Source organism: Arabidopsis lyrata (assembly GCF_000004255.2).
Source record: "Arabidopsis lyrata subsp. lyrata unplaced genomic scaffold ARALYscaffold_6, whole genome shotgun sequence".
Taxonomy (NCBI): domain Eukaryota; kingdom Viridiplantae; phylum Streptophyta; class Magnoliopsida; order Brassicales; family Brassicaceae; genus Arabidopsis; species Arabidopsis lyrata.
The window spans coordinates 17,356,185-17,368,402 of record NW_003302550.1 but is presented as its reverse complement, the minus strand read 5'-3'; the positions used below and the strand labels follow the sequence as shown (position 1 = coordinate 17,368,402).

The 12,218-nt window shown below is 39.2% G+C and overlaps 1 long non-coding RNA gene across 1 annotated transcript; it reads right to left on the bottom strand.

Annotated features, from left to right (window-relative positions):
• Window positions 1-8,364: 8,364 nt before the first annotated feature.
• On the bottom strand, window positions 8,365-11,962 carry LOC110227888. The gene is made up of 2 exons (XR_002331551.1): window positions 9,353-11,962; window positions 8,365-9,252 (listed from the first exon to the last, which is right to left on the bottom strand). It is a non-coding gene; the product is annotated as an uncharacterized LOC110227888 (long non-coding RNA).
• Between the last annotated feature and the right edge of the window lie 256 nt (window positions 11,963-12,218).

Below are 12,218 nucleotides of genomic sequence, written 5' to 3'. Positions count from 1 at the left end.
AAAGGTGATTGAACGCTAGTCTTGTGTTGTACTCTTAGACACAAACAAGAGAAGAAGAGAGAACAGAGGGATTTTGATCCTTCAATCGATGATTAGAATAAGAGACAATAACCATGATTTTACAGCATAATAGTTCACATCCCTGGCATTTAAGGGGAGAGTTGGATCTGGATTTCGTACCTCGAAATCCATTGGCGAAAACATTAAAGGACTTCATGTAATGGGCCCGGCCCGACGGCCCACAAGGAACCAAAGGAGATTCGATGATGATGATTGATTAAGTCAGCGGGGATCTCGGGAGAGGACCTTGTATCTAGGAAGAAGTTAGCGTGGATCTCGGAGGAGATGACCTAATTCGAGGACCTATATAAAGACGGAAAGAGACTTGTAGAAAGATCATCGCCTACTAGCCTACTAAGACCTAATACTCAAAAACACTTGTATTCTCATACTTTTCGTTGTATTCACTTAATTCACATCAGTAAAAATCCATTCGTTCGTAACAATTCAATTCTCAAAGTTTCATTTAAAGTCTAGCCCTCTTTGCCCATAAAAACTAAATACAAATCTCGAGTGTGGATTTCAGCACCCACATGGAGAATATCCAGCCTTGGTGATAAAGCCAAACATTGAACGTGAGAAATAAAGTGAAAATTTGGGAGTTATGGAAATTGAATCTCCAGTTCTCCACGTTGATTTGTTTTTTTTGGTAAAAGAACGGGAGAATTAATATGTGCTACCGTAACCTCTCGCGCCAATTCTTTCAAAAACAATACTCGATCCCGACAGTTGCGAATTGAGCCAAAGATATTACCACACCGCCATTTCTACCCCCACCACACACTCATGCAAACAACGTTGCCCAATTGCTCCCATAAACCTTGTTATCCTCTCTCAAGTTATCGTAAATCCATTCCAACAGGGAGCTTGCGAAAAACTTCCGCACGTTTTGCGGGGAGACAATTTTTTTCCAAATGCCCTCCATGGCTGGAAAACCCCGTATGACATGAATGATTGTCTAAAGACCACCTTTACATATCTGACATATTTTCGTGTCACACAAATGTCGTTGGTAACGTTCCGCATTAGTCATAATCACCTTTTTCGTAACTAACCAAAGAAAAACTCTCACTCTCTCCGGAGCCACAACCTTCCACACTCGCACAAAGAACCTCTCCATACTCTATCTTGGGAGATCGTTTCTGGTCAAGAATTCTGATAACATGGGATTTTCGCCCATATTTGCTATTATTTTCTTATGTTTTAGGGAGCATTTGGAGTTATTTCAGAACCAATAAGGTGTTATTCAAGTATTTATGGATTCAAGAAGGTTTTAAGAGTTTTTGAGCTTTAAAGACCAAAAGGCGATCAAAACCCGTTTCAAGACAGTTTCTATACGTCAGAAGTATGGCGTCCGATCGAGGTCTTCCCGATTACCAAATCAAGAGATTTGTGGCTATGGAAATCTAGAAGAGTCAAGATTTGCCTCAAAGTAGAATCAGAGATTTTCATCAAGCCATTCGGAAGTTATGACCAGAAGAGTGAAGACATATCCAGACCGGCCAGAAGCTATGCAACCGTTCCGGAGCTTCTAGGCCGCACCGGTCACAAGGCCCGAGCCCAGGCTGCATTCTACTCTCTACCCCGGTAACTAAGGCTTCTACTCTGTCCAGGAGTTCGAGTTTGCACTTAACCTAATCACGGGAAAAGATGCTTTTACCCCTAAACCTAATCCTTGGTCTCCGAAACCTATAAATACCCGGTGAAAACCCTAAACCTAGGTGTGCTTCTCCAACCCTTCACCGAGTTCGTCCCTGCCCTCACCGTGAGCTGCAGCCATCGTTCTAGAGCTTTGAAGACACCGAATCTCTCTCTCTCTCTTTTCTCTTGTTAACTCTAAGATCTACTAAGGTGAAGTCTTACCTCTTGTATTCTACATTCAAAGAAGTAATCTCTAAACCCTATTCAGTTCTTATTCATCTCTTTCTTATGAGTTTATCAAACCTTACTTTGATGATCTCTTTAACCATGCTAGAGTAGTTTTCTAGTTGGGTTTAAAGGGTTAATCAAAGGGGGGTCATGATCGATCGTCTAGGTGGCGATACTTAGAGTTTTGTTTGATCGTTTACACTGTATTCTTTCTAAGTAAGTTGTTTCTTAATGCATGTAGTTAGATTCATGTCCTAACTCGTGATCCCAAGTTTTTAAATTGCTCACAAGGTTGTTTAATACGCTAGACCTAGCTTACGAATGTGTATCGTGTTATAACAAGCACACACCACTTAGTTATAGGGCTTTATGGACTAGAATCGAACTTGATCTTATTGCATTGATATATGTGTCGTTCCCTGCATAGGTTGAGTAATGGAGTATAAGGATTTTAGCCGACTAATTCTATAACATAGGGTTAACCGAATCTTAGTGTTTCGTATGTCCGAGACTTGGAAGTAAACAAACCTAATTCTAGTATTTCTTAGATAACGATCATTGAACCCCCTGTGATCCCCTTGATGTCCTGATAATAGATTTTTAAGATCAATTAAACCTAAAACACTATCGTGTCGTTGTAGTATTTTAGGGTGTCAATCCAATCTAGTGTGATGCAAACAGATGAGATGTGATCAGAATTTGCTAAGTCAAGCCAAGCAGAGAGCTGTTGTTTTCTAATAATCCTAATGCGAAATAACAGAAATATAATGAAACTGCAATGTAAACTAGCAATAGCAGGCAGTTGAATAACAAAGCAGGTAAGATAGCAGGCAATCAAATGGATGAGAGATTCCTAAGGACAGGGTAATCGAATAGCGTGGTCTCCTTAATCTATTTAGACGGTTGACAAAACTTCACAGAAGCTATCCCTTGACAACAAGTTCAAAAGCAAATCAATTCACCACCGTGATAGAAATTCTCAAGCAGAGCTAGACACAGACCTAATCACCATTAGCGATCTCTAACTAAGCAGGCAATACCGAATCAACTTGTTAAAGCCAATACCCGCTCTAAACGGCCAATACCTTGGGATAGAGGCGAGTATCTCTGGAATTAGTGGATCAGACATTCCATCAAACACCTTTTGGGTGCGGGAATGTCTGGATTCATTTTCCAGTTGATCAGAAAGGAACAAGCAATAAGCGCAACTAATCCAGAAGGGATTCAAACAATCTAAACTCAACCATCTAAATCGACTAAGACAACCACGACTACTCTATCCCATCCTCAGAAATACAATTCACTACTCAGACATAATCAAAAACAATAGCAATGAAACGATTGAAAACTTGATAACAGGAAATGATAAAGACTGAAACAAAAACTGAATTATAAAATACCTGAAAGCGAATACAAAGTCGCAGGAAGAACACACTGCGGCTATGAAAACAAGTCTAGGTAAAAACTGAAAATAAAAACTGGATGCCCTAGGGAAAACCCTTAGAGGCTGCTTATATAAGCGAAAAAAAGTTAAATAAGGAAAGTTCGGGATAGTGGTCTTCACAACGAGACTTTGCGATCAAGCATCTGATGGGCTGAAGTGGGCTTCCCTGTGATCGAGTGAAACTGATCAAACTGGGCTTCGGGAACTCCGTCTTGCGATCGAGTGGTCTGTAGTGAAGACGAGATGGAATGGTCCAGCGACCTTGCGATCGAGTGGTGCGATCGAGTAGATGACGTGAGGTGGTGATCGAGTGGTTTCTTCAGCTTCTCTTCTCTTCCGTATGCTCAGCTTGTCTGGTTGAGTGAGGAATGAGTAGATGGGCTTCTGGTGATCGAGTGGTGTAGAGTAGGTGATCCCTCCTGGCTTGCGATCGAGTGATATGTCCTTCATGACAGCTTCTGCTCGATCTTGCGATCGAGTGGTTTCTTCTGAAATTGCTCCGGGGTTGTGATCGAGTGGTTTTGCCCTTCATGACAGTTTCTGGGGTTGTGATCGAGTGCTTTGCTCTGTCAGGGCTCCGAGGTTGCGATCGAGTGCTTTGGCTGAGGGAGTGATTGAGCGTTCTGAATTTCTGTTCTGTTTCTCCTCTGTTTGAACTCCAAAAGCATCCAAAGTACCTGAAAACAACCAAATATGCGAAGCACATGCAATCCTAATGCAAAAACGTCCTAAATATGCAAAACACACTAAAACGACTACTAATGAGATGAAATGTGATTGAAACAATGACAAAGTGATGAAGAATGAATGCTTAAATCATGCAAATTATAGACATATCATGCCCAACGTTTGTCTCTTATTGATTACTTGCTTTCTTTAATCGCTTTTTACTTTTCTTTCTTATTGCTTTCATTTACTTTTACTTGCAACCGTGACACCAACCAACAACCCCTCTTTTATTGTTTTGTCCTAGCTTTACTTTGTCTAACAGGTTCGTCCGAACTACTTCTCTCTCTGTGGAATTCGATCCTTAAATACTACAACCGATTCACTGTGGACTTGCAGTAGTCGTGTGGTCTTTTGAGGTAAAAGATTGAAGCGAAAAACCATCACGCATCAAATGCATATACTGATCTCACTGTGAAACCTCCATCTGAGAATTCCCCCCCCCCCAAGACAGCGTATCTTTCGCCCTTGTAACATTATCCAAGACAACTGAAAGCAACTACAACTTTATTGTGTCCAATAAATAAGGTACGATCCTCATTCTCAGCCTTGAATTCGTCTTAGTGTGTCATATCTAAGGATTTCAAGGTTTGGTAAATCAAGAGTCTTCTGCAGTTCTTGTCCGACCATTCACTCCACCATCTTTGTTCTTTGTGGCTTCATCGTCCGTTGAACCTAAGGAATATCTTTTCACCACCTTAGAGTGCCAACTCCTTGGAAGATTCTCATCTTTTGGTATCAGAGCACCACTCTAAGTTTGGTTTCTATAACACTATCATCTTCTTATCTTTTTATTTTCTATCATACATCTTCTCTTCTTTCATTTTCTTTCACATCATCTTTTATCCTTCGTCTTCTTTTCTTCTATTTCATTTCATCTCTTTATTTTTGTCAAAAAAAGAAGAAAAAAAAAAGAAGAAGAATATCGGGAATTGAGGACAAGTCTTTTTTCAAGATGGAGAGTATGATATGATAATGGGAAGCAGCAGGACATGTGTTCATTGTTAGAAGCGTATCTTATCAATGGCAAGGAATCAATTCACGATACCACTTGGAGAATGTGCTCAGCTCAATTACGGAACTTTCGAAAGAAGAATCAAATCAAAAGGACAAAAAAATGAGGGAGTTATTCAATTTACAAATCAGATGTTCTCCATTTTACCCGATTCAAACCTGCGCGCATTCAATCCAGAATTTCGACCAGACCAGAATGAATTAAGCTACAAACCGAATTGTTCTATAATCTTGGTCCATGAGAGAAGCCCAACTAAGTGGATTCAGCCCAAACACAATCAAGGAAGATCAATTTTCGTCTATAGCAAAGACTGCATTTAATTCTGTTGATTTCTCTCTCTTACATGCACTTTAGAGTTTGAATTTCTTTTCCCTAGATGCTCTCCATGTTAAGCTATTGGTATGAACGTTTTGTTGTAATTCCTCGATATAATGAGGTTCATTTCATAAATAAAGAATAAGCTTTTCTGATATTTTTGGAATCTTTGACAGTGAGTTTTCATTTTTCGTCAATGGTGTGTAATATCCATTGGTTTGGTTAATGGTGTGTCATATCCATTGATCTATACTAGATCTGTCTTGGTGCGTCATATCCAGGGGGTCTTGTCGAGAGTGATTCTCATTCTCAACCTTGAATTCGTCTTAGTGTGTCATATCTAAGGAATTCAAGGTTTGGTAAATCAACAGTCTTTTGCAGCTCTTATGGGACCATTCACTCCACCATCCTTGTTCTTTGTGGGTTCATCGTCCGTTGAACCTAAGGAGTATCTTTTCACCACCTTAGAGTGCCGACTCCTTGGGAGATTCTCATCCATTGGTAATCTTCACCAATCGTTTCTTGAGGAGATATATGAAGTAACATAATATATCATGGATTTTACTGTTTTTAGTCATGATATATGTGTCAGTTTTAGAGTCTTTTTGTTGTTTCTAGAGTCTTTTCTAGTCTTTTTAGGTTTTTATACGTTTGGGACAAATTTAGAGATAAGAAACCATTCTGGAGCTAAACCGGAGATTAAGAACTGAAGAAACGATTTCTGTGTCAGACCAAAACATGAGTGTAGACCGACACCCCCTGGTGTCGATCGACACCACACGCGGCCCAGCAACAGTCTCGACATTTAAGAGTTTTAAAGCCCGAAGAATCAACCTAGAAGACTTTCCTATTTGCAAATTTAGTCCCTGCACGTTTTTGGAGACAATATAAATAGTTTTTAGGGTTTTCATTATTCATTACCAATCTTTCTTCTGCAATTTGCTTTGCAATTCTTTGAGCTTGAACCCTTTGGAAGATAATTGGAAAGAACTACTTTCAGAGATTTCAAATCCCTATAGAGAGAAGATTTATTCTAAACAATTTTCTTCTTTTGATTTCTTTTATGCAATCTTATTCAAACATGTTTTCTGTTTCAGTAATCATGTCTGAGTAATTTCCCTGTTAGGTTTAGGGATTCTCATTAGGGACTTAGATGAATTAGTAGATCGATTACCTGTTAAGATTAATCTCTAGAGTTCTTCACCTTAGGTTGTGCTTAATGCTAGTTCTAGAGTAGCTAACTAGAAGTTAATCATAGGATAATAGGTTTGATCCGAGAGGGCGCCTGTTACTGAAACTATCTTAGGTGGGCAGAAATTATTAGAGTCATACGAGAGTTGGTTTAGGAATATCTGTGAACATATAAAACCTGTTATTAAAGCTAGTGTAATTTTAGGAGTTTACATACGAGAGTTAGAAATTCCTGATATTAGGTTTAGTTAGTCAATGCGAGCAAGAGCTGATTGGCTATAGATTTGTGATTTGAGTTCTAGATCGGTTCGATAAATAATCTTAATTAATTTGCTAGATTTACTATTTATTTATTTCCTACGAATTTCCCTAAACCTGACGTTTTAATCTATTTGATCTTTCACCTGATTTAATTGCTTTGTTTTATTTTAATTTACTTAATATTTTATTTTGCATAATTTCGAGACTGTTAGCTTATTATGTGAACAAAAGAACTTTATAGAATTTGACCCTAAAGTGTTGCAATTGAGTTCTCTTATTTTGAGAGATTAGTCTTAGGAATAATTTGACTCACACCAAATTTGGCGCCTTTGTCGAAGTTCTTGGAAATCACCATTAAGTTTTGTTTAGAAATTTTGTCTAAATTTTTCTTCTATTTTGATACTTACACGTTTCTTTCTTTTATTTTTCTTGTGTTGCAAGTGCATGCCTAAACGCATAACTCGAAGCAGCAGAGAAAAGGAACTCGTCAATTTGTCTACACATGAATTGGCAAAGTTAAAACACACCAACCGAAAAGCTCAAAGATCATCAACAATGGTTTTTGGAGAAATTAGAGCTGATGAACAGGGAGTTTTGAGAGATGATTATGGACAAACCTACAATGAGGCTGGACAGAGATTGGATGATCACGGGATCGTCATACCATCGGATTCGATGGTAGATGATCCGAACGCCCAGCTTGCTGCTCCACACAACGCTGTAGCTGGAAACGTCATTGGTGTCGACCGACACCCTGATTGTAGATGATCCGAATGCCGAACTTGCTACTCCACACAACGCAGTAGTTGGAAAGATCATTGGTGTCGACCAATACCACCAGGGTGTTGCTCGACACCAACTACCAGCAGACGTGCAAAACAGAGATTGCTAGCAGGGCTCTACAAGAAAACAGGCAGATAACGACTACCATATTAGTAGCAGAATAGTCGGTAAAATGACTTTAACGACTATTTGGCGACTAAATCTTGTAGTTGTAAAGGCGACTAATTTACGACTATTGTAGCCAACGAGAAGTTAGTCGTAAGGTAGACGTCAAATAGTCGTAATAATAGATGACTGAGTTACGACTAAATTACGATTAACTCAGTTGATCATATGGTCTTCTAAAGATAGACATTAAATAGTCGCCAAATCTTTTGTGTCTATTTAACGACTAATCAGTGACTAATATTGTAGCTATAAATCATAGTCACTTCGTAGTCGCCAAATTGTTAATGACTCTTTGATGTCTAATTAGCGACTATGTTTGTAGCTCTTATTTTTAGTTAGTGTGCAGTCGTTAAAAATGGCGACTAATCCGTGACAATATGGTGACCATATATACGACTAATTTGGTGACTACAGTTCTTTTCGATTTAAAATATGGTACGTTTGTAGTTGCTATTATACGACTACAGGCTAATAATCAATGAAACCAAAACTGAAACTAAAACCAAATCCAAAAATATTAACAAAACCACAATTAAGCTGAAACTAAAACCATTCAAACCCAACCAAAACAACATTAAGTTTTTGTTCCATAGAGCTACAGAAAGTCAGAAACATAAGGCATAAAGTTTAAGTTCAGAAAAGAGAGGCATAGAGTTTAAGTTCTGAAAAGAGAGGCGTAGAGTTTAAGTTCAGAAAAGAGTTAAGACGTCTCAACCTATAAAGCAGATGGAGATGGAGTTGTAGTTGTATCATCAAGGGGAAGAGTTGTTGAGAGAGGGTCTGAGGTTGGCTCTTTAGCAGACTGACTTGCCATGAAGTCGAGGAAGTGCCGATCTGTTTGACGTAGATACTTCTCCACCAGAGACAACTACTCGAGCCTGTCCTTCTGCTCAGCCACAGCCCGAGATTGCTCAGCCTCACGCGCTGCCTGCTCTTCTATCTTGCGTTGAGCTTCCTTCAATTGTTCTTGCAGAGACACAAAAGAAGAAGATGAATCGGGTTGCTTGCGCTTGCCATTGACCAGACAGTCTTTGAGGTTTCCAACTCCATAAAAATTTCCACTTGAATCCCTATCAGTAGACTGCAAAGTCAGGGAAAGCCAGAGATTAGAGCATGATACAAAAGAGAATCATAGAATATAGAGAGAGTGTTTTGGGAAAAAATGAATCATAACCTTAAGGAAGATGGCTGTATATTCTTCGGTTGTTAGCTCCCGTGGTCGTGAAGCACCATCAGAAACAGCAGAAGTATCACCCGCAACCTCAGCCTCAGCATCGAGCTCAGACAACTTCTCTTGAACATTCTGGTGATATGTTTTAGCAATCTTCTCCGCCTTCCGATCAACATAAGTACCATCAGGCCTTATATGTGTCTTGATGAATACCTCACCAAGACTGACCGGTCTTCCCAATTCCTCCTCCTGCAACAAGGATTAATAACATTAAAAACAGATATGTCAGTTTTAAAAGGACAGTGAAGTTGTAACAAGAAGAAAGAACATAACTATTAAAGTAACTGACCAATTCATCTTTTACTTATTGAAATGACTTTGGACATGAGAAGTGGATGTGAGGCCCGAGACCGTTACAGTCAGACATACGGACATTTGAATAGGTCTGACTCCTTGCCTTTGCTTCTTCAGTGTCCCAGTAATCAGTCATTGTTTTCCAGAGAGTGGTTCCAATCCACTCAGGTCGCTCTCGACCTGTCCTCGTATCGCTGACCATGTCCTTCATTCTCCGTTGATAGATTTCCTCGAAATGTTGTTGCATAGTCCCTGTTATCAAGGGATCCCAGGTGTGGGTTTTCTACCAAAAAAAGAAAGAGCTAATGTGAGTGAAAAAAAACAAGTAAACATAAATAGAAAGGCTAAAGGACAAATAACTGTACCACGAACTCGAGGAAGTATCTCTCTTGTTTGTCCCGAGGCACACAGGTCCAGCTGTAGAAGGGAACATCGAATTTGTTCTTATTCACCTTAGTAATCTTCCGAACCAGTTTTGATCCTTTGTCGCGATCAAACCTCCAAATACATGAAACAATAAACAAGAAAGGAGGTTATAATAGGCGGAGACACTTAAAAAGAAGAAAGAAGGAGATAATAGAAAGCAAAACAGATACTGTGACTACAAACTCTCATCATAACTCAACATCAAAGACCAATCCACCTATATTGGACAGGGCCTCCCAATTCTGCTTCGTAGGGGAGAGATGTATAGGTAGGTGCTCCATAACATCAAAAAATGATGGTGGAAAGATCTTTTCTAAGTTGCAAATGATTAGAACAATGTTCTGTTTCAGAATTTGAACGCGACTTTTTTGCAAAGTTCTTGAACATAAGTCCCTAAAAAATGCTCCAACCCCTGCAAAACATGTTCAAACTTATAAGTGTTATATCTATATAAAGTATTATCATATTTACATGTCATATATATATAATAAGTAATTAGTACCTGATAATGCAAGGTGAACGTTCTGGTCTAGGAGTTCAACAAAGATAAATGGAAGTAGCCATTCCATAAACACATGGCAGTCATGACTCTTCATGCCTGAAAACTTGCCATTCTCCATATCAACACAACTAGCCAAATCTGACGAATAACCATCTGGAAATTTAACCGCATGTTTCACACATTCCAATAAACTCGTTTTGGCTGCTTCTGTCAATACATATGCAGGGAATGGAGCTTTACCTTTACTATCAATATGTAAGTCTGGCCGAGAACAAAATTGTTCTATATCCAATCTTGACATGATGTTGTCTTTTGATTTACCCTACACACTCATAAGAGTATTCATGATGTTGTCCAAGAAATTCTTCTCTGTATGCATCACATCAATATATTGTCTGAGATTTAGGTCCTTCCAGTAAGGTAGCTCCCATAATATGCTTTCTTTGTGCCAGTTATGCTCCTTCCCATAGCCTGGCATCTTCTTTTCATGACCGTTACCACCAACCTCGGTTTTTGGTGGATTTACTTCCTTCAACCGTTCATAATAAACATGCTCACCTGTCAATGACTCAGGTGGATACTCTCTAGAAGCGTCTCTTCCTTTTAAGAAGTCTTTTTTGTTCCTTCATAGTGGATGACCATGAAGAAGAAATCTTCGGTGACAATCAAACCAACATGTCTTCCTTCCATTAGGTAAATAAAAAGACTTCGTACTATCCATGCAAGTCGGACAAGAGAGTTTACCATGTGTGGTCCATCTTGATAACATGTTATACACCGGAAAATCACTTATCGTCCACAGTAGCACTGCTTTTAGATTGAAATTTTGATTCAATGACACATCGTATGCATCAACTCCAGTAGACCACAACTCTTTTAACTCTTCAATAAGAGGTTGGAGAAAGACATCCAGACTAGATCGCGGATGATTTGGCCCAGAATTCAGAATTGTAAGAAACAAGTACTCTGTATTCATGCACATACCCGGGGGGGGGGGGTAAATTATATGGAGTCAGGATCACAGGCCACAACGAATGATTACGAGACATGCCAAATGGATTGAACCCATCGGTACATAATCCAAGATAAACGTTACAGGGTTCTTCTGCAAACCGGGGATTTTGCTCTTGGAATATCTCCACTCCGCCGCATCTGAAGGATGAAACATTTCTCCATCCTTTGATTGGTGCTCGGCATGCCATCGCATTGCCGCTGCTGTCTTCTGGCTCTGATACATTCTTTTTAATCGGTCACCAATAGGTAGATACCACATCCGACTATATGGTACCTTGGTTCTTCGACGATCATCCTTAGGCTTCCATCTTTGTGAACCACAAAACCGACATTGATCTTCCTTTTCGTCTTCTTTCCAGAAAAGCATACAATTGTTAACACAAACATCAATTGTATGATACGGAAGGCCTAAATTGCGCATCAATTTTTTGGTCTGGTAATGTGAACCTGTTGCCTGGTTTCCTTCTGGTAAAAAATCTGTAAACATTTCGCAAACTGAATCCACACACTTTTCACTCATATTATACTCCAACTTATTTTGCATCATCCGAGCAGCTAAGGATAACTGCGACTGACCTTCACGACAACCATCGTATAATGGATTTTTTGCACCTTCAAACAAGTCGTAGAATTTCTTTGAATGGTTACGTACCAGTTCTTCCACATTCTGATGATAGACGTTATAATCAAACCCCACGTTAAATGCATCGTTCACCATATCCACATATGGAACTTCTACAACATAATTACCCACATCTTTCTGATTCCTATCATCATACGTCCTATCATTATAACTCGTTCCTATATCCATATTGATCTCTTCTCCATGCTTATACCAAACATAATAATCAGGCATAAATCCATGAGTAAACAAATGACTCATAACTCTTCTACCGGAAAGAATATATTTTTCGTTCTT